Below are 21,153 nucleotides of genomic sequence, written 5' to 3'. Positions count from 1 at the left end.
GAATTTTCCAGTCCAGCCAGTGGAATGTTCCAGTCCAGCCAGTGGAATGTTCTAGTGCAGTCAGTGGAATTTTCCAGTCCAGCCAGTGGAATGTTCTAGTCCAGCCAGTGGAATTTTCCAGTCCAGCCAGTGGAATGTTCCAGTCCAGCCCGTGGAATTTTCCAGTCCAGCCCGTGGAATGTTCTAGTCCAGCCCGTGGAATTTTCCAGTCCAGCCAGTGGAATGTTCTAGTCCAGCCAGTGGAATGTTCTAGTCCAGCCAGTGGAATGTTCTAGTCCAGCCCGTGGAATTTTCCTGGTCAGCCAGTGGCATGCATCACCACAGGATCCCATCCCTCTACCAATGGGAAGGGCAGGAAAATCCCAGCCCTCGTCTACTCAATTTTTCCTGTTATGGTACCTGAACCAGATCCCAATTCATATTGAGATCCCAACTATTTTTCAAGTTGTAAACTGTGAGGAAAGGCATCTTCACTCCAGGAGCGATTCCACTGACGAGTATTAAAGGAAACTTTATTATTCACACAGAATTTATCGCATTGTATTCCAAGAGAAAAATGCCTTTTAATTAATAGTTAAACAGTTCTCTCAAAACAACGTAAGGTCTTTTCTAAATTTGTGAAAAGATTAGTGTATTTTGATGATGTCATCCACACACCCAGTTACAGTTACACACCCAGTTACACACCCAGTTACACACACACAGTTACGCACACAGACACACACACACACACCCAGTTACACACCCAGTTACACACACACACCCAGTTACACACACGGTTACGCACACAGACAGTTACACACACAGTTACACACACACAGTTAAACACACAGTTACACACACAGCTACACACAGTTACGCACAGACACACAGTTACACACACACACAGACACACACAGTTACGCAGACACACAGTTACACACACACACAGTTACACACACAGTTACGCACACAGACACACACAGTTACGCAGACACACAGTTACACACACAGTTACGCACACACCCAGTGACACACACAGTTACACACACAGTTACGCACACAGACACACACAGTTACGCAGACACACAGTTACACACACAGTTACGCACACAGACACACACAGTTACGCAGACACACAGTTACACACACAGTTACGCACACACCCAGTTACACACACAGACACACACACAGTTACACACACAGTTACACACACACACACAGTTACACACTTACACACAGACAGACTTTGGATGAAAAACAGTTTCTGAGAATCTGCTCCGGTTCTGAACCGGATCTGGGAAAGGGGCAGGGCCGAGGGGTGGTGACATCATCCCTGACATCACAATGATTTGACCCCGTGATCAGGGTCAGAGGCAGAGGTCAGGGGTCAGAAACCGCCATTGATAACAGGTTGTCACTAAATGTGTTTGTTTAATTTGAAAATTGTAAAATCCCAATCAGACTGTAAATAAAAACAACACAAATAAAAATGTCAGAATTAAAATGAAAAAGAAATGAAATATCATGAACTTTCCCCTGCATTGTAGTGCCACTTTCAGCCAGAAGATGGTGATGTTGAGCTGTACAAAGGTCAGTGAAGTTTTACGGGGCAGTATCGCCACCTGCTGCTGGATACCTGGTACTGGCAAGAATACCCAAAACCCAAAATGCTTAAACACTCGCTGATCAGACAATTCAGGCAGGACCTTTCTTCACAACTGAAAGAGAATTGGATCAGAAACAAAGGAGGGAAAATAAACACTATCCTGAACTTTCCACTCCTATGTTGCTGTCACACGCCAAGACCCTATCGGGAAATTCCACACGGCCGGTCTGGACAATATTCCAAAAAGCCCAGGTTGGGAGACTGAATTTCCCAGTTTGGGATCCTGCTGTGTGTCAGGAGCTGAATTCAAAAATCTGGGCCTGGATTCCGAATACAGAGAGGATAAGAATGACTTCCTGGTTAAAGCAGCACGGTGGCGCAGTGTTAGCACTGCAGTCTTAGCAAAGCTGAGGTCCCAGGTTTAATCCCGGCTCTGGGTCACTGATCCGTGTGGAGTTTGCACAATCTCCCCGTGTTTGCATGGGTTTCGCCCCCACGACCCAAAGATGTGCAAGGTAGGTGGATTGAACACGCTAATTTGCCCCGTAATTGGAAAAAATGAATTGGGTACTCTAAATTTATATTTAAAAAAAGAATGACCTCCTGGTTTAATAACTGGGACATTGGTGGATAGTTAGATTGGGAGAATGAAAGTGAAATTAGACAGAGCAACACCACCTCCCCCTGGCTGACAATGGTATTACAGCAATAAAATTGGATTTTTGCAAATCAGTGCAGCAGCTCCTGGTGAGACTGGAACAACTTGGGCGTCATTCTCCGACCCCCCAGCGGGTCGGAGAATGGCCGTTGGCCGCCGTGAATCCCGCCCCCGCCCCCGCCTAAGTTGCCGGTACCGGAGATTGGGCAGGGGCGGGAATCGGGCCCCGCCGGTTGGTGGGACCCCCCGCTCAATTCTCCGGCCCCGATGGGCCGAAGTCCCGTCCAGAAATTACCTGTCCCGCCGCCGTAAATTAAAGCTGGTATTTACCGGCGGGACCAGGCGGCGTGGGAGGGCTCCGGGGTCCTGGGGGGGGGGGCGTGGGGCGATCTGACCCCGGGGGGTGCCCCCACGGTGGCCTGGCCCGCGATCGGGGCCCACCGATCCGCGGGCGGGCCTGTGCCATGGGGGCACTCTTTCCCTTCCACCACCGCCACGGCCTCCACCATGGCGGAGGCGGAAGTGACTCTCCCCACTGCGCATGTGCGGGAAACTGTCACCGGCCGCTGACGCTCCCGCGCATGCGCCGCATTTCCGCGCCAGCTGGCGGGGCAACAAACGCCATTTCTGCCAGCTGGCGGGGCGGAAATCCCTCCGGCGCCGGCCTAGCCCCGACATTGAGGGGCTAGGCCGCCAAAGATGCGGAGCATTTCGCACCTTTGGGGCGGCGCGATGCCCGTCTGACTGGCGCCGATTTGGGCGCCAGTCGGCGGACATCGCGCCGTTCGGGGAGAATTTCGCCCCATGTTTCCCTGTTCAATTAACCAGCAGATCAAATTCATCACAAAAACAGAAAGTTCTGGAAAAATGTACAGCAGTTTCATTTTCCTGTTTGTCTGCACGTTCTCCCTGCGTCTGCGTGGGTTTCCTCCGGGTGCTCCGGTTTCCTCCCACAGTCCAAAGACGTGCAGATTAGATGGATTGGCCATGATAAATTGTCCTTAGTGACCAAAAAGATTAGGAAGGGTTATTGGGTTACAGGTATAGGGTGGATGTGTCACACCCAGGACCCACATCACACTGCAGCTAAGCTCCCAGCAGACACACACTGCCCAGCCTCACCCCCATCTGTAGGACCTGCCCACACACAAGCCACTAAGCATAGAGGCGATTGGAGGCACACGGTGACCCTCTCCACTCCACGACCATGTGCCACCCTGCTGGTGGGATAGCACACAGCCCACCCAGTGAGGAGACCCACAGTAAACCCCACTGGAGGAAACCGGACACAGGCCAGAGAGCCTGTCGCTGACACGGGTTTCGTCACCCACCGGTACCCCTGTCGACAGGGATGATCGGTGAGGATAGAGCCTCCCCACATCACAGGCCCTGTCCCTCCTCCCTACATTCCACCTTCCCTGTCCCTCCTCCATTCCCTGTCGCTCCTCCCTTCCCTGTTCCTCCTCCCTTCCCTGTCCCTCCTCCCTTCCCTGTGGCTCCTCCCTTCCCTGTGGCTCCTCCCTTCCCTGTCCCTCCTCCCCTCACTCCATCCCACTACCCCAGCTTCTCCTCCCTCCCTCCGAGGGTCCTACCAGCATCACCACAGGGTGTTGGCGCTGGGTTGGCAGTATCACCGGGTCTTGTCCGCGGGACGGAGGATGATGACGACTCGCTGGGAGATGAGCTCTGGATCTCCTCATCGTTTGACACAGTCTGACTCCTGCCTTTAGGATCACATTCCACTGTCCGCCCGAGTCATCCCTGCATGTGTGCCGGCCAATCCGCCTCACAGGCCCATATAGCTTGTGGGGAGGGGGTTTGGGGAGATAGTGAGTGGCAACGGCTCACTCACTGGGTAAGCTGACATACACGGAGGCCTCACACTTCTGGCCCTGTTTCCTGCCACCTCTCACTGAGGGGGACCCCAGGTGGGACGTTCAAGTGTCCTGGGGCCCTGCCCCCGCCGTACATTCCAGAAGCTCGATCCCTGTCCGGACTACAGCTGCTTCCTGGGATCGGGCAGCCCTCCGACCGCCCGCTCCCTCGGGAGTCCCTGCCTCCACCTGATGTGCTGCAGCCTGTGTGAAGTGAGCACCAGAAGGTGACCCAGGAGCCTCTTCACTAAAATGCCCCCCGAGGTGATAGTCTCTGTGATGGTGGAGGGTGCAGGTGACAGCAGTGACGAGAAGTCGGTGTCTTCCCCGGACTGGTGCTCCGGGGTGTTCTGGGGATGTGGCTGGGGGCCAGCGAGCGGAGCTCCTCACTGCACAAAACGGGTCGATGTGCGGCCTCGGCCCCGCGTTCCCCACAGGCACCTTACCCAACGTGGGCTGCGTTTTATCGCCATGTGTTTCTCGGCACTGCGAGCTCCGGGAAACACGCGGTTAAATACTCTCGCTCCGGGACTTTGTTCCCTTTTAGTTGAATCGCGCCCTTACTCTCCCAAATGGAGAATCCCGGCCATGATATTTGATATGAGGCCACATGTGGAGGTGGTTATTCAATGTGATCCTCCACAGACAAACCTCTACCTTAATCCTCTCCCTGGATGTATAAAAGATATTCATCTGGAGTGAGTGCAATGTTTCCTCAAGGCAATTGAGAAAATGGGCTTTGCTGACACTTTGAGGAAATGGATTGCAATCCAGGGCTTGTTCCCCAGGTCCACAGTGAACAGCAACTGACTCCATCCCCCTCAGCTCTCCTCCTCCCTCAACAGGCAGACAAAGCCTCATTCCCAGGCTTCCTGCACCAACCTTGGTCATGGACACGAGTCTGGTCCACAAGGTGGAGGTGTATCAGGAGGATGAGGATTTTCAGGGAGGAAAGGTTCAGCTGGGAATGGCGGAGTTTCCACTTGCTGAAGTTTGTAAAGTATGGATGGGTTCTGGAGACAGAGCTTCATCTGAGAGTTCCTGTGTTGGTGATGTTTAGGGAGCCGACAGTTTCAGCTGACCGAGCTGAGAATGATGTTTAGAAAGTGGATTAGATGCATGAATCAGACTTTAATTCCAATCAGGACCATTTTTATCCTCATTTCTTTATAACAAATCATTTAAACATAAACTCTCTTTGATATTTATATCGAAAATGATTCAAATATAAGGCGTGGGATTCTCCGTCCGGCCGCCCCGGATTTCAGGTCCACCCCGCCGGCGGGATTCTCCGTCCGGCCGCCTCGGATTTCAGGTCCACCCCGCCGGCGGGATTCTCCGTCCCGCCGCCCCGGATTTCAGGTTCACCCCGCCGGCGGGATTCTCCGTCCGGCCGCCCCGGATTTCAGGTTCACCCCGCCGGCGGGATTCTCCGTCCGGCCGCACCGGATTTCAGGTTCACCCCGCCGGCGGGATTCTCCGTCCCGCCGCCCCGGATTTCAGGTTCACCCCGCCGGCGGGATTCTCCGTCCGGCCGCCCCGGATTTCAGGTTCACCCCGCCGGCGGGATTCTCCGTCCGGCCGCACCGGATTTCAGGTTCACCCCGCCGGCGGGATTCTCCGTCCCGCCGCACCGGATTTCAGGTTCACCCCGCCGGCGGGATTCTCCGTCCCGCCGGCTGGTCAATGGGGTTCCCCATTGTGGGGCAGCCCCACACCATTGGGAAACCTCCGGGCTGCCGGCAAAATGGAGAATCCTGACGGCGGAGAATCCAGCCCAAGATATAAATCAGGACAGAGGAACTTATCTGAGTTTTACCAGGGTTAATGACATCCAGCATTCCTCTCCACACTGGGAACGGGAAAGGGCTGTTGAATTTTCCGATGGACAGGACACCATCTGCTCCTGACAGCTTTTTACCCCGATTGTGAATCCTGTAAATAGTTGATTATAAATTGACCAGAAACACTTTGCTGAGTAATTTTCCCAACTTGCACTGAGTTTCAGTAAAGTTCATGTCCTACCGGTCTTCCGGTGACAGCCATGGAGTGAGTGGTCGCACATTTGGGAGCTCCCGCTCGTGGCGGTCTTTTTGGGGCTTTGCCCCCGGTTTTCAAGTGGAAAAAGGTTCAGGAGTGTGAGTCGAGGAGATTGACCCTCTAGTTTATGGAGCTGAGGACCAGAAGTGCCCGAAAAAGAAGGAACAAGTTGGTCGAAGTGGGTGTGGAGCTGGAAATGCACGTGGAGATGGCGAAGGGGCAGGAAGCGGCCTTGCCGGCTCAGTGGTCGACGGAGCAGCTGGTGAGCTTCTTGAATGAGGAGTTCACCCAGCAACGAAAGGAGAGTCTGGAGGACCTGGTCCAGGTGGTTGACTCGATCAAGGCGGTGGTTGACCGCGTGGAGACGAGACTGGCAGCTCAGGGTTGGGCAATCCAGACGTTGGAGGAGTTGGCGGGGGAGCTCGACGAGCAGGTCACCTCGATGGCAGTGGAGATGGGGCTGATGTGGGACCACCAGAAGCAGTTGGAGGAGACGGTGGAGGATGTGGAGAACCGGTCACGCCCCGGATTTCAGGTCCACCCCGCCGGCGGGATTCTCCGTCCCGCCGCCCCGGATTTCAGGTTCACCCCGCCGGCGGGATTCTCCGTCCGGCCGCCCCGGATTTCAGGTTCACCCCGCCGGCGGGATTCTCCGTCCGGCCGCACCGGATTTCAGGTTCACCCCGCCGGCGGGATTCTCCGTCCCGCCGCCCCGGATTTCAGGTTCACCCCGCCGGCGGGATTCTCCGTCCGGCCGCCCCGGATTTCAGGTTCACCCCGCCGGCGGGATTCTCCGTCCGGCCGCACCGGATTTCAGGTTCACCCCGCCGGCGGGATTCTCCGTCCCGCCGCACCGGATTTCAGGTTCACCCCGCCGGCGGGATTCTCCGTCCCGCCGGCTGGTCAATGGGGTTCCCCATTGTGGGGCAGCCCCACACCATTGGGAAACCTCCGGGCTGCCGGCAAAATGGAGAATCCTGACGGCGGAGAATCCAGCCCAAGATATAAATCAGGACAGAGGAACTTATCTGAGTTTTACCAGGGTTAATGACATCCAGCATTCCTCTCCACACTGGGAACGGGAAAGGGCTGTTGAATTTTCCGATGGACAGGACACCATCTGCTCCTGACAGCTTTTTACCCCGATTGTGAATCCTGTAAATAGTTGATTATAAATTGACCAGAAACACTTTGCTGAGTAATTTTCCCAACTTGCACTGAGTTTCAGTAAAGTTCATGTCCTACCGGTCTTCCGGTGACAGCCATGGAGTGAGTGGTCGCACATTTGGGAGCTCCCGCTCGTGGCGGTCTTTTTGGGGCTTTGCCCCCGGTTTTCAAGTGGAAAAAGGTTCAGGAGTGTGAGTCGAGGAGATTGACCCTCTAGTTTATGGAGCTGAGGACCAGAAGTGCCCGAAAAAGAAGGAACAAGTTGGTCGAAGTGGGTGTGGAGCTGGAAATGCACGTGGAGATGGCGAAGGGGCAGGAAGCGGCCTTGCCGGCTCAGTGGTCGACGGAGCAGCTGGTGAGCTTCTTGAATGAGGAGTTCACCCAGCAACGAAAGGAGAGTCTGGAGGACCTGGTCCAGGTGGTTGACTCGATCAAGGCGGTGGTTGACCGCGTGGAGACGAGACTGGCAGCTCAGGGTTGGGCAATCCAGACGTTGGAGGAGTTGGCGGGGGAGCTCGACGAGCAGGTCACCTCGATGGCAGTGGAGATGGGGCTGATGTGGGACCACCAGAAGCAGTTAGAGGAGACGGTGGAGGATGTGGAGAACCGGTCACGCAGGCAGAATATTGGGATCATGGGTCTGACGGAGACGTGCGAAGGGGCCGATGCTGGCACGTCCACAGGGAAGATGCTCGAGAAGCTGCTTGGTGAAGGTGCGTTTGACCGGCCGTTGGAGGTGGACCGAGCTCACAGGGCGTTGATGAGGAGGCTCCGGGGGGAACGAGCCGCCGAGGGCGATGGTGGTGCGGCTGCACCGGTTCCTTGGTCAGGAGCGAATCATGAGGTGGACCAGGCAGGCGAGGCGCTGCGCCTGGGAGGGCAGTGAGATTCGTGTGTACCAGGACCTGAATGCAGAGCTGGCCAAGAAGAGGGCAAGTTTCAATAAGGTCAAGGCGTCCCTCTACAAGAAGGGGGTGAAGTTTGGACTATTGTACCCGGCACGCCTATGGGTCACGTATGGGGCCGGGAACTATATTTTGGATCTTTGGAAGAGGCAGCGGTGTTTATGACAGACAATGGACTGGCAGGAGAAGGTAGACCTTGAACTCTGGTGGAAGGACTTTTGTTCGGGACCATTCCTGTTTTCCCTTGGTTTCTGGCTTCAGTTCTGTTTTTTTCTTTTTTGTTCTTTGTCAAGGGATGAGGGCGGCTGGTTTCTTTGTTCTGTCCCTATTGATTGTTTGCACTAATGTTTGAGCAGGGGGGAGGGGAGTGGGGGGAGGGGAGCGGGGGGAGGGGAGCGGGGCGGAGGAGGAGGTGTGTGGGCGGGTGAGGAAGGCAATCCGGGGGTATATAAACATCAACGATACGGGTGAGGTGTCGGCGGGTATGGTCTGGGAGGCGCTGGAGGAAGTTATCGGGGGGAATTAATTTCTATTCAGGCACACCAGGAGAAGGCGGAGCAGGGGGGAGATAGAGAGGCTGATGGGAGAAACCCTACAGGTGGACAGAAGGTTCGCAGAGAGCCCAGAGGAAGGGCTTTTGAAGGAACGCCAGAGGCTACAATTGGAATTTGGTCTCCTATCCACGGGCAAGGCGGTGGGACAGCTGAGGAGGGTGAGAGGGGCGGTGTGTGAGTACGGGGAATTAGCGAGCAGGATGCTCGTGCATCAGTTGTGGAAGCAGGACGTGGAGATGGCGAAGGGGCAGGAAGCGGCCTTGCCGGCTCAGTGGTCGACGGAGCAGCTGGTGAGCTTCTTGAATGAGGAGTTCACCCAGCAACGAAAGGAGAGTCTGGAGGACCTGGTCCAGGTGGTTGACTCGATCAAGGCGGTGGTTGACCGCGTGGAGACGAGACTGGCAGCTCAGGGTTGGGCAATCCAGACGTTGGAGGAGTTGGCGGGGGAGCTCGACGAGCAGGTCACCTCGATGGCAGTGGAGATGGGGCTGATGTGGGACCACCAGAAGCAGTTGGAGGAGACGGTGGAGGATGTGGAGAACCGGTCACGCCCCGGATTTCAGGTCCACCCCGCCGGCGGGATTCTCCGTCCCGCCGCCCCGGATTTCAGGTTCACCCCGCCGGCGGGATTCTCCGTCCGGCCGCCCCGGATTTCAGGTTCACCCCGCCGGCGGGATTCTCCGTCCGGCCGCACCGGATTTCAGGTTCACCCCGCCGGCGGGATTCTCCGTCCCGCCGCCCCGGATTTCAGGTTCACCCCGCCGGCGGGATTCTCCGTCCGGCCGCCCCGGATTTCAGGTTCACCCCGCCGGCGGGATTCTCCGTCCGGCCGCACCGGATTTCAGGTTCACCCCGCCGGCGGGATTCTCCGTCCCGCCGCACCGGATTTCAGGTTCACCCCGCCGGCGGGATTCTCCGTCCCGCCGGCTGGTCAATGGGGTTCCCCATTGTGGGGCAGCCCCACACCATTGGGAAACCTCCGGGCTGCCGGCAAAATGGAGAATCCTGACGGCGGAGAATCCAGCCCAAGATATAAATCAGGACAGAGGAACTTATCTGAGTTTTACCAGGGTTAATGACATCCAGCATTCCTCTCCACACTGGGAACGGGAAAGGGCTGTTGAATTTTCCGATGGACAGGACACCATCTGCTCCTGACAGCTTTTTACCCCGATTGTGAATCCTGTAAATAGTTGATTATAAATTGACCAGAAACACTTTGCTGAGTAATTTTCCCAACTTGCACTGAGTTTCAGTAAAGTTCATGTCCTACCGGTCTTCCGGTGACAGCCATGGAGTGAGTGGTCGCACATTTGGGAGCTCCCGCTCGTGGCGGTCTTTTTGGGGCTTTGCCCCCGGTTTTCAAGTGGAAAAAGGTTCAGGAGTGTGAGTCGAGGAGATTGACCCTCTAGTTTATGGAGCTGAGGACCAGAAGTGCCCGAAAAAGAAGGAACAAGTTGGTCGAAGTGGGTGTGGAGCTGGAAATGCACGTGGAGATGGCGAAGGGGCAGGAAGCGGCCTTGCCGGCTCAGTGGTCGACGGAGCAGCTGGTGAGCTTCTTGAATGAGGAGTTCACCCAGCAACGAAAGGAGAGTCTGGAGGACCTGGTCCAGGTGGTTGACTCGATCAAGGCGGTGGTTGACCGCGTGGAGACGAGACTGGCAGCTCAGGGTTGGGCAATCCAGACGTTGGAGGAGTTGGCGGGGGAGCTCGACGACCAGGTCACCTCGATGGCAGTGGAGATGGGGCTGATGCGGGACCACCAGAAGCAGTTGGAGGAGAAGGTGGAGGATGTGGAGAACCGGTCACGCAGGCAGAATATTGGGATCATGGGTCTGACGGAGACGTGCGAAGGGGCCGATGCTGGCACGTCCACAGGGAAGATGCTCGAGAAGCTGCTTGGTGAAGGTGCGTTTGACCGGCCGTTGGAGGTGGACCGAGCTCACAGGGCGTTGATGAGGAGGCTCCGGGGGGAACGAGCCGCCGAGGGCGATGGTGGTGCGGCTGCACCGGTTCCTTGGTCAGGAGCGAATCATGAGGTGGACCAGGCAGGCGAGGCGCTGCGCCTGGGAGGGCAGTGAGATTCGCGTGTACCAGGACCTGAATGCAGAGCTGGCCAAGAAGAGGGCAAGTTTCAATAAGGTCAAGGCGTCCCTCTACAAGAAGGGGGTGAAGTTTGGACTATTGTACCCGGCACGCCTATGGGTGACGTATGGGGCCGGGAACTATATTTTGGATCTTTGGAAGAGGCAGCGGTGTTTATGACAGACAATGGACTGGCAGGAGAAGGTAGACCTTGAACTCTGGTGGAAGGACTTTTGTTCGGGACCATTCCTGTTTTCCCTTGGTTTCTGGCTTCAGTTCTGTTTTTTTCTTTTTTGTTCTTTGTCAAGGGATGAGGGCAGCTGGTTTCTTTGTTCTGTTCCGATTGATTGTTTGCACTAATGTTTGAGCAGGGGGGAGGGGAGTGGGGGGAGGGGAGCGGGGGGAGGGGAGCGGGGCGGAGGAGGAGGTGTGTGGGCGGGTGAGGAAGGCAATCCGGGGGTATATAAACATCAACGATACGGGTGAGGTGTCGGCGGGTATGGTCTGGGAGGCGCTGGAGGAAGTTATCGGGGGGAATTAATTTCTATTCAGGCACACCAGGAGAAGGCGGAGCAGGGGGGAGATAGAGAGGCTGATGGGAGAAACCCTACAGGTGGACAGAAGGTTCGCAGAGAGCTCAGAGGAAGGGCTTTTGAAGGAACGCCAGAGGCTACAATTGGAATTTGGTCTCCTATCCACGGGCAAGGCGGTGGGACAGCTGAGGAGGGTGAGAGGGGCGGTGTGTGAGTACGGGGAATTAGCGAGCAGGATGCTCGTGCATCAGTTGTGGAAGCAGGAGGCGGCGAGAGAGATGGGGAAAGTGAGAGATACGGGGGGGGGGGGGAAGGTGGTCTTGGATCAGGCGGGGGTGAATGGAGTGTTTTGAGATTTCTACAGCAAGGTGTATAAATCAGAACCCTCAGCCGGAGAAGAGGGGATGAGGCAATTTTTGGGAGGACGGGGAGCTGGTCAAGGGCCTGGGGGCCTCAATCGGGCTTGGGGAGGTAACGGAGGGGCGAGAGGCAATGCAATCGGGTAAGGCCCCGTGACCGGAAGGATACCCGGTGGAATTTATAAGAAGTTTTCCGGGGTGCTGGGGCCACTGTTGGTAAGAGCATTTAATGAAGCAAAGGAGTTAGGAGTGCTCCCCCCGACGTTGTCGCAGGCGTCTGCCTCTCTCATTTTAAAGCAGGACAAGGATCCGGAAAACTGTGGATCATACAGACCAATCTCCTTATGGAATGTGGATGCCATACTGCTGGCAAAGATCCTGCCCACACGGATTGAGGATTGTTTCCCAGGAGTAATAGGGGAAGATCAGACGGGGTTTGTTCAGGGGCGGCACCTGGCGACCAACATTAGGAGACTCTTGAACGTTATCATGATGCCTACAGAAGGGTGCGAGGTTGAGGTGATGGTGGCTATGGACGCTGAGAAGGCCTTTGATCGGGTGGCGTGGGGGTACTTATGGGAGGTCCTGGGATGGTTTGGGATTGGGCAGGGATTTGTGGACTGGGCCCATTTGCGATATCAGGCACCGGTGGCGAGTGTGCGGCCGAATTGGGTGAGGTCGGAGTATTTTAGGCTGTACCGGGGGACGAGGCAGGGGTGTCCACTCTCCCCACTACTGTTTGCCCCGGCCATAGAGCCCTTGGCAATGGCGCTGCGAGCTTCGAGGGTCTGGCAAGGGATCGTGCGAGGCGGGGTGGAGCATAGGGTCTCGCTCTGTGCGGATCATTTGCTCTTATGTATATCAGACCCGTGGGGGGGGGATTGGAGGGATTATGGGGATATTCGGCCGGTTCTCGGGGTATAAATTGAATATGTGTAAAAGCTTTTGCGATCAGGCAACGAGGCAGGAGAGGAGATTGGGGGAGATGCCATTCAAGGTGGTGGGAGGGAGCTTTAGGTACTTAGGTATCCAGGTGGCACAGGAAGGGGGACAGCTCCACAAATTGAACCTGGGTAGGCGAGTAGAGCAGTTGAAGGGGGACCTCCGGAGGTGGGACGTGCTCCCCCTGTCTCTGGCGGGGAGGGTACAGACTGTGAAAATGACAGTCCTCCCGAGGTTGCTGTTTGTTTTTCAGTGTCTCCCAATTTTTACCCCCAGGGTGTTTTTTCGGAAGATGAATGTGGTAATTTTGGGTTTTATTTGGGCCGGTAAAACCCCGCAGGTGAGGAAGGTGCTGCTGGAATCAGGCGTGGGGAGGGGGGCTGGCTCTTCTGAACTATTAACTTTTACCGGGCGGCGAATATATCAATGGTCAGGAAGTAGGTAGTGGGGGAGGGGTCGGTGTGGGAGCGAGTGGAGGCGGCATTCTGTAAGGGCACGAGTTTGGGGGCATTGTTAACGGCACCTCTGCCATTCTCGCCGGCTCGGTACCCCACAAGCCCGGTAGTAGTGGCAGCCCTGAGGGTGTGGGGACAGTGGCGGCAGCACAGGGGTTTGGAGGGGGCGTCGGTGTGGGCACCAATATGCGATAGCCATCGGTTCGCTCCGGAGGGGCTCGACGGGGGGTTTCAGAGGTGGCAGCGGGTGGGGATCGAGAGATTTGGGATCTCTTTATTGATGAGGGTTTTCTGAGTTTGGAGGAGCTGGAGGAGGAGTTTGAGTTGTCGGTGGGAACAGGTTCCGGGACCTGCAAGTGAGGGATTTTGTACGGAAGCAGGTCTCGAGCTTTCCACGCCTCCCGCAAAGGGGGCTACAGGATAAGGTGATGTCGAGAACTGGAGTTGGGGAGGGGAGGGTCTCGGAGATCTATAAGGAGCTGATGGAGTGGGAAGGAGCCCCAATAGGGGAGGTGAAGAGAAAGTGGGAAGACGAGTTGGTGTGGGGCGGGGGGGGTTGGAGCGCGTGTCCGAGGCTGAGGGGATTTTGGCAGGGATTTGCGGACGTCATGCCAGAGGTCCTGCAAGGGAGGGTGGCTCCGAATCCAGAGGTGACGATCTTTGGAATGTCGGAAGACCCGGGAACCCAGGGGGGGAGGGAGGCCGACCTTTTGGCCTTTGCTTCCCTGGTGGCCCGGAGACGGATTTTACTGGGATGGAGGGACTTGGAACCCCGAAGTCGGGGGTTTGGGTTAGCGACATGGCGGGGTTTCGCAGGCTTGAGAAAATTAAATTCGCCTTGAGGGGTTTGTTGTGGGGGTTCGCTCGAGGTGGCAGCCGTTCATCGATTTCTTCCAGAAAAATTAGACTGTCAGCCGGTGGGGGCGGGGGGGGGGGGGGGGGGGGGGGGGCGGGGGGATGGTGGGTGGGGGGGGATGAGGGGGAGGGGAGGCATGGAAGTGCCGAATAAGGGTAGGAACACCGATGGCGTGAGGGCCGGGAAGGGCTGGTGGTGTGTTTTTCTAAGCCATGTTGGTTGGGAGTTGTGTTTGGGGGAATGAGGGTTATTTTGTTGTGGGTCCTGTTGAATGTTATTGTTGAAAAGTGTTAAAATTCTAAATGCCTCAATAAAATATTTTCCGGAAAATTAAGTTCATGTCTTACCTCCTCTTCCGAGAGGCTTCCTCCTGAAATAAAGAAAGCACAAATCTGAGTTGACAGAGAAGGACTGCACGGTAGCATTGTGAATAGCACAATTGCTTCACAGCTCCAAGGTCCCAGGTTCGATTCCCAGCTTGGGTCACTGTCTGTGTGGAGTCTGCACATTCTCTCCGTGTGTGCGTGGGTTTCCTCCGGGTGCTCCATGTCGTGTTGGGTGTTCTGATGCACAAATTATCCAACAGGTCTGTGCAACTCTGTTTTATTGTCCAACCAACGGTAACAACTAACTCCTGGCCTGGGTACGTGCTTCACCAGCTAACCTGTGGACCCAGCCTTATCACTATCTTTGAGAGGCACTCAGCACATGGTCTATGTCTGAGTGGCGCGCTGTGAGCTCTGCGCTCTGAGCTATCTCCTGGTAGAATGAGCGGGAACTGTGGTGTTCCCTGTTTTATAGTGCGTGTGCTATCACTGGTGATTGGCTGCGATGTTATGTGTGTGCTGGTTGGTCCAACTGCCTGTCCATCAGTGTGTGTGTGACTGCACCATGATATGCTGATATGGATATCATGACACTCCGGTTTCCTCCGACAGTTCAAAGATGTGCTGGTTAGGTGGATTGGCCATGCTAAATTGCCCATAGTGCCCTTAGTGTTGGGTGGGGTTACTGAGTTATGGGGATTAGGTGGGGTTACTGGATTATGAGGATAGGGTGGGGGTGTGGACCTTGGGTAGGGTGCTCTTTCAAAGAGCCGGTGCAGACTCGATGGGCCGAATGGCCTCCTTCTGCACTGTAAATTCGATGATCCAATTCTATGACTGCCTCGATCAGGCCTGTCCAACCTTTCCAGCTGGATGAGCCACATTTCTATTACTCACTCAAGGGTTGATGATCAAATTTGGGTGAGAAAAGTTTTCACTCAACATTAGACGTGAATGTGAAAAATATCATTGTCACCGCAATGAATTTCAAAAAAGAGGGATGACTAAAAATGTCCATTAAAAAGTTCCAAGAAATAGAGTTCACCACGAAAACTTCAGTTTATCTTTTCACCTCAGGAGCAGAGCTGGAGAGAGACAGACTGGGCCCTAAATCCTGGTTGTCAAACAAGTGGTGGGGACCAGGCCTGAGCCAAGGGCTTGTTTTTCACTAACACTGACCTTGCCTCTGGGGGCACACATTCCGTGGTGGGCTTGGCGGAATTCATACAAAAGTGGGGGTAAAGGGCTGGAAGTGGATTTTCTTTCAGCCTGGGGATTTCCTCTTCTCCCCACCTGCTTTGTGGGTGGGTGGTTGGGGAGGGAGGCTGAGGAAGGCAGAGTGTGTGTCCGGGTTCACACCCAGTCTCAGAGTTTCTGCTCTCGCACACACACAGACTCTCTCACTAACACACACTCTCACGTACATACAGACACCCACACACTCAATCACCCAGTTACCCACACACAGACTCTCTCTCACTAACACACACACTCACATCCATACACACTCACACACTTAATCACCCAGTTACCCACACACACAGACTCTCTCTCACTAACACACACACTCACATCCATACACACTCACCAACTTAATTACCCAGTTACCCACACACACAGACTCTCTCTCACTAACACACACTCTCACGTACATACACACTCACACACTCAATCACCCAGTTACCCACACACACAGACTCTCACTAACACACACACTCACATCCATACACACTCACACACTTAATCACCCAGTTACCCACAAACACAGACTCTCTCTCACTAACACACACAATCACATCTATACACACTCACACACTTAATTACCCAGTTACCCACACACAGACTCTCTCTCACTAACACACACACTCACATCCATACACACTCACACACTCAATCACCCAGTTACCCACACACAGACTCTCTCTCACTAACACACACAATCACATCCATACACACTCACACACTTAATCACCCAGTTACCCACACACAGACTCTCTCTCACTAACACACACACACTCACATCCATACACACTCACACACTCAATCACCCAGTTACCCACACACACAGACTCTCTCTCACTAACACACACTCTCACGTACATACACACTCACACACTCAATCACCCAGTTACCCCCACACACAGACTCTCTCTCACTAACACACACACTCACATCCATACACACTCACACACTTAATCACCCAGTTACCCACACACACAGACTCTCTCTCACTAACACACACACTCACATCCATACACACTCACACACTCAATCACCCAGTTACCCACACACAGACTCTCTCTCACTAACACACACACACTCACATCCATACACGCTCACACACTTAATCACCCAGTTACCCACACACACAGACTCTCTCTCTCTAACACACACACTCACATCCATACACACTCACACACTCAATCACCCAGTTACCCACACACAGACTCTCTCTCACTAACACACACACACTCACATCCATACACACTCACACACTTAATCACCCAGTTACCCACACACAGACTCTCTCTCACTAGCACACACACACTCACATCCATACACACTCACACACTCAATCACCCAGTTACCCACACACACAGACTCTCTCTCACTAACACACACACTCACATCCATACACACTCACACACTCAATCACCCAGTTACCCACACACACAGACTCTCTCTCACTAACACACACACTCACATCCATACACACTCACACACTTACTTAATCACCCAGTTACCCACACACAGACTCTCTCTCACTAACACACACGCATTCACATCCATACACACTCACACACTTAATCACCCAGTTACCCACACACAGACTCTCTCTCACTAACACACACACTCACATCCATACACACTCACACACTTAATCACCCAGTTACCCACACACAGACTCTCTCTCACTAACACACACACTCACATCCATACACACTCACACACTCAATCACCCAGTTACCCGTGCACACAGACTCACAGACTCACAGACACACACACACTTTCTACCTCACCCATACACAAAAACACTCTCTCAGACACGGAGCGGGATTCTCCCCTACCCGGTGGGGTGGGGGGTCCAGGCGGGACGGAGTGGCATGTACCGGATTCCTTCGCACCTTTAGGGGCTAGGCCCTCATCTTTAGGGGCTAGGCCCGCCCTGGAGTGGTTGGCGCCCCGCCGGCTGGCGTTGAAGGCCTTTGCCGCCACGCTAGTCGGGGCCGAAGGCTGCTGACGTCATCCCCGCGCATGCACGGGGGGTGGGGGGGTGTACACCTTTGCGTCGGCCATTGCAGAGGCTGAAGGTCGGTGCGTAGGAAAAGAGTGCCCCCACGGCACAGGCCCGCCCGCGGATCGGTGGGCCCCGATCGTGGGCCAGGCCACCGTAGGGGCACCCCCCGGGGCCAGATCGCCCCGCGCCCCCCCTCCAGGACCCCGGAGCCCGCCGGCGCCGCCTGCTCCCGCCGGTAAGGGACCTGGTTCAATCTACGCCGGCGGGACCGTCATAGAAGCAGCGGGACTTCGCAGCGCGATTCCCGCCCCCGCCAAATCTCCGGTGCCGGAGAATTCAGCGGCCGTCGGGGGTGGGATTCACGCCGCCCCCCGGCAATTCTCCGACCCGGCGGGGGTTCGGAGAATCCCGCTCACAGACTCTATCTCATACATACTGTTATGGGCCAGGGTTTAAAAATCCAAATTGTATTATGGAGTTCACCTGACCTCTAGCTTTTATGTTGAATTTGGCTAGGATGAGCACAAGAGCTTTCACTTGAGGAGTGATTCAACCATCTTCCCAGATACTTTAATCAAAACCAGCTTTATTCTAAGAACTTAGTTAACATTTATATAAACACACAGCAAGAATTTTTATCAATTACAAACATAAAGACACCCCACAGCTGCAGTAATCTATGTAAACACTGAATGGATTCCCCCTTAACTGTTCCAATTCAAAAACGAAATCCCATAAATCAAAACCCCCTGAGATTGAGGCGGTGTCCAGGCATGGACCGCCATTGCTGTGGCCTGCAAAGCAGCCATCTTGCTGCGCACCCCACTGACCACCCACCTTGGCCATTGGTTCTGCAGAGTGACACTGGACTTATGGGTGCCCCCACCCCTTCGCCTCTGCACCCCACCCTCCGCCATGCCGCCACACCTGCTGGCGGGGCACCAGGCGTTCCACCCAGGGAAATTCCCACTGTAACCCCTACGGAGGCGCCGGCAGGGGGCCGCAAAGTGTACTGCTGGCAAGGGCTGTGCCAGCTGACGGTACCCCTGTCATCAGGGACGGGCGCCAGGGCCAGAAGCTTCACAGTGCCAGGTGCCGACGGGCCGGTGGGGGGAGGGGACATTGGGGATAGGGGCCACAGTGCCAATTGGGGCCACCATGTAGCCGGTTGGATCTGTCTGGGTACGGGGGTAAGCCCCATGCTAACACGTCATGTGAGAGTACCTTTAAGAAATGTATTTTTAAGCAATGTACCGTTAAGAAAATAGTGATGTCAGAGAGTGGGTGGAGCTGAGCTCCATTTTGAGGCTAGTTCTGAGTTTTAGTTTCAGTTTTAAGACAGCAGCTTGGATGTGACTGTGTTTTTGGCTGTGAGCTGCAGGAAGAAAAGCAAGGTGCTGGAGCTGAAGTCAACCAAGCTGATATATCTCTGCCATCCAATAGAAATTATGTATTAACTGTGACCTGGTGTGTTACTGTTTTTGTGAAGGTGAAGTCTTTTGGATGTGTAAAGGAACAGTTTGCAGGATTGGGTAGTGTTGTATTATTTTCGGGGTTATCTTTGAAGTAAGGGGTGTTAAGAGATCCAATGTTTATTTAAAAGGTTAATTTGAGTTCATGGAATAAACATTGTTTTGTTTAAAAACCACGTGTCCATAATTGTAATACTACACCTGGGGAACAAGCCGTGTGCTTCAAAAGCAACAATCCATTAAAGGTGGGGGTTGGTTGAACTCCACGATACATTTTGGGCTTCTGAAACCACCTCTCCCATAACAAACATATCAACCTTTCACCCCCTGCAGACAATGGGTATTGGAACACAACCAGCAATGATGGCCTTCCTGCTGGTCTCCGCAGCCCTGGGGATGTTCTGCGGCTGTACGAGCTGGAGCTCCTCGAGGAGGAGGAAGCCGCAGCAGTGGAGCGGGCAGCAGTGGAACAGGAGGCAGCTGCCCACGATGGAGAGCCGGCTGCCCTATAGGCCGAGGAGGAGGAGGTCAGGAGGATGCGCTGCATGAGGCCTCATGTGTACCGGCAGCGCCTGTGAACCGAGGACCTGTGGGACCGGACATGCCGTCGAAGACTCCGGCTCAGCAGGGAGACTGTGCAGCATATCTGCCGGATCCTGGCACACCTGGCACTGCAGGGGTATGGGGGAGGACACCCGCCCCCCGGTCACCCTGAACCTTTATGCCACGGGGTCCTTTCCGGCACTGAGTGGGGACCTGTCTGGGATCTCACAGACCTCGGTGCACAGGTGCATCCGTGCCATCATGGAGGCCCTATATGCCCAGGCGGCTCAATGAATCCATTTCAATGTGGACCTAGCCTCCCAGAATGCCCGGGCAGCGGGTTTCGCCACCATCACTGACATGCCCCCTACGAGCAGCTGCAGATGACAGGCCGCTCTCCACAAACCGAAAGGGGTCCATGTGACCATCAGCTGCACATCATTCACGTGTGCGGTTGATACCCGGGCCGTGTGCAGTACGCCTTCGTCCTGGCACCCTCGATGATTCAGACATGTTCAAGACACCCCTCCCCACCGGCCGGGGGTTTGGCTCCTGGGATTCCCGCTGTGGTCGTGGCTGACGATGCGTATCCGAGTTCACAACCCGCCACCGAGACCCAGGACAATGACGCCGATGCAGCGACCAGGAGCATGATCGATCGGTGATTCCGCCTCCTGAAGATACGGTTCAGGTGCTTGGTCCGCTCTGGAGGGGCCTCCAATATGACACTGGGAGGGTCGCCCGCATCATGGGGCCTGCTCCGTCCTCCACAACATCGCGCAGCAGAGGGGCGACGTGCTGGAGGAGGGGGAGGGGGAGGGGGGAGATGGGCAGGACATGGAGCCCAGGCAGGCACGGGAGGCTGCACGATGTGTGCGCCAGGGCCAACGCGCACGGGATGCTCTGATTGCCTCCAGGTTCACTGACTTAGGGTGGAGATGGGGGGAGGGGGTGGGGAGGGACTGGTCAGGGGCACGGACTCCGCTTCCCACCCCCACACCTCTCCCCCCTCCCCTCCGCCAGACACCTCACCGCCTGCAACTCCCTCCGTGATACATACCTGCCCCACTACGCGGTGATGACAACCCGCTCTGTGATGAGCCCTGGTTCTCCGCATCGTTTGACAATGTCTGACTCCTGCCCAAGGTGACACTTTCCACCGTCCACCTGGGTGATCCCTGCCTGCGAGCTGGCCACACCATCACACGGTGCCATTGAATCCTTGGGGTGATGGTGGTGGGAACGGCCGAGGGTGCAGGGGGGGCAAGCTACCCACAAGGCCTGCTCATCTGCTCATTCTCCCCCGCACACACCCCCCCGCACCCCTCTGTGGCCAACCCAGTCCCCCACTCGAACCCATCTGACAGAGCACCGAGGCAGGTTGTAGCAGTGTGAACAGCTGTTTAATTTGTGCCGTCGCTCCTATAACTAAACTGTGCCCTGCACCCGTGCCAACGTAACCGGTGTCTAACTTTCTGGCCTTACAGGCCCTAACACTACATCTTGGTGGATCACAGACAGGACGTCAGGAGTGGAGGCGGCCTGCTGTGATTCCCGG

Source organism: Scyliorhinus torazame, chromosome 14, assembly GCF_047496885.1.
Source record: "Scyliorhinus torazame isolate Kashiwa2021f chromosome 14, sScyTor2.1, whole genome shotgun sequence".
Taxonomy (NCBI): domain Eukaryota; kingdom Metazoa; phylum Chordata; class Chondrichthyes; order Carcharhiniformes; family Scyliorhinidae; genus Scyliorhinus; species Scyliorhinus torazame.
This window is presented reverse-complemented; position numbering follows the sequence as displayed.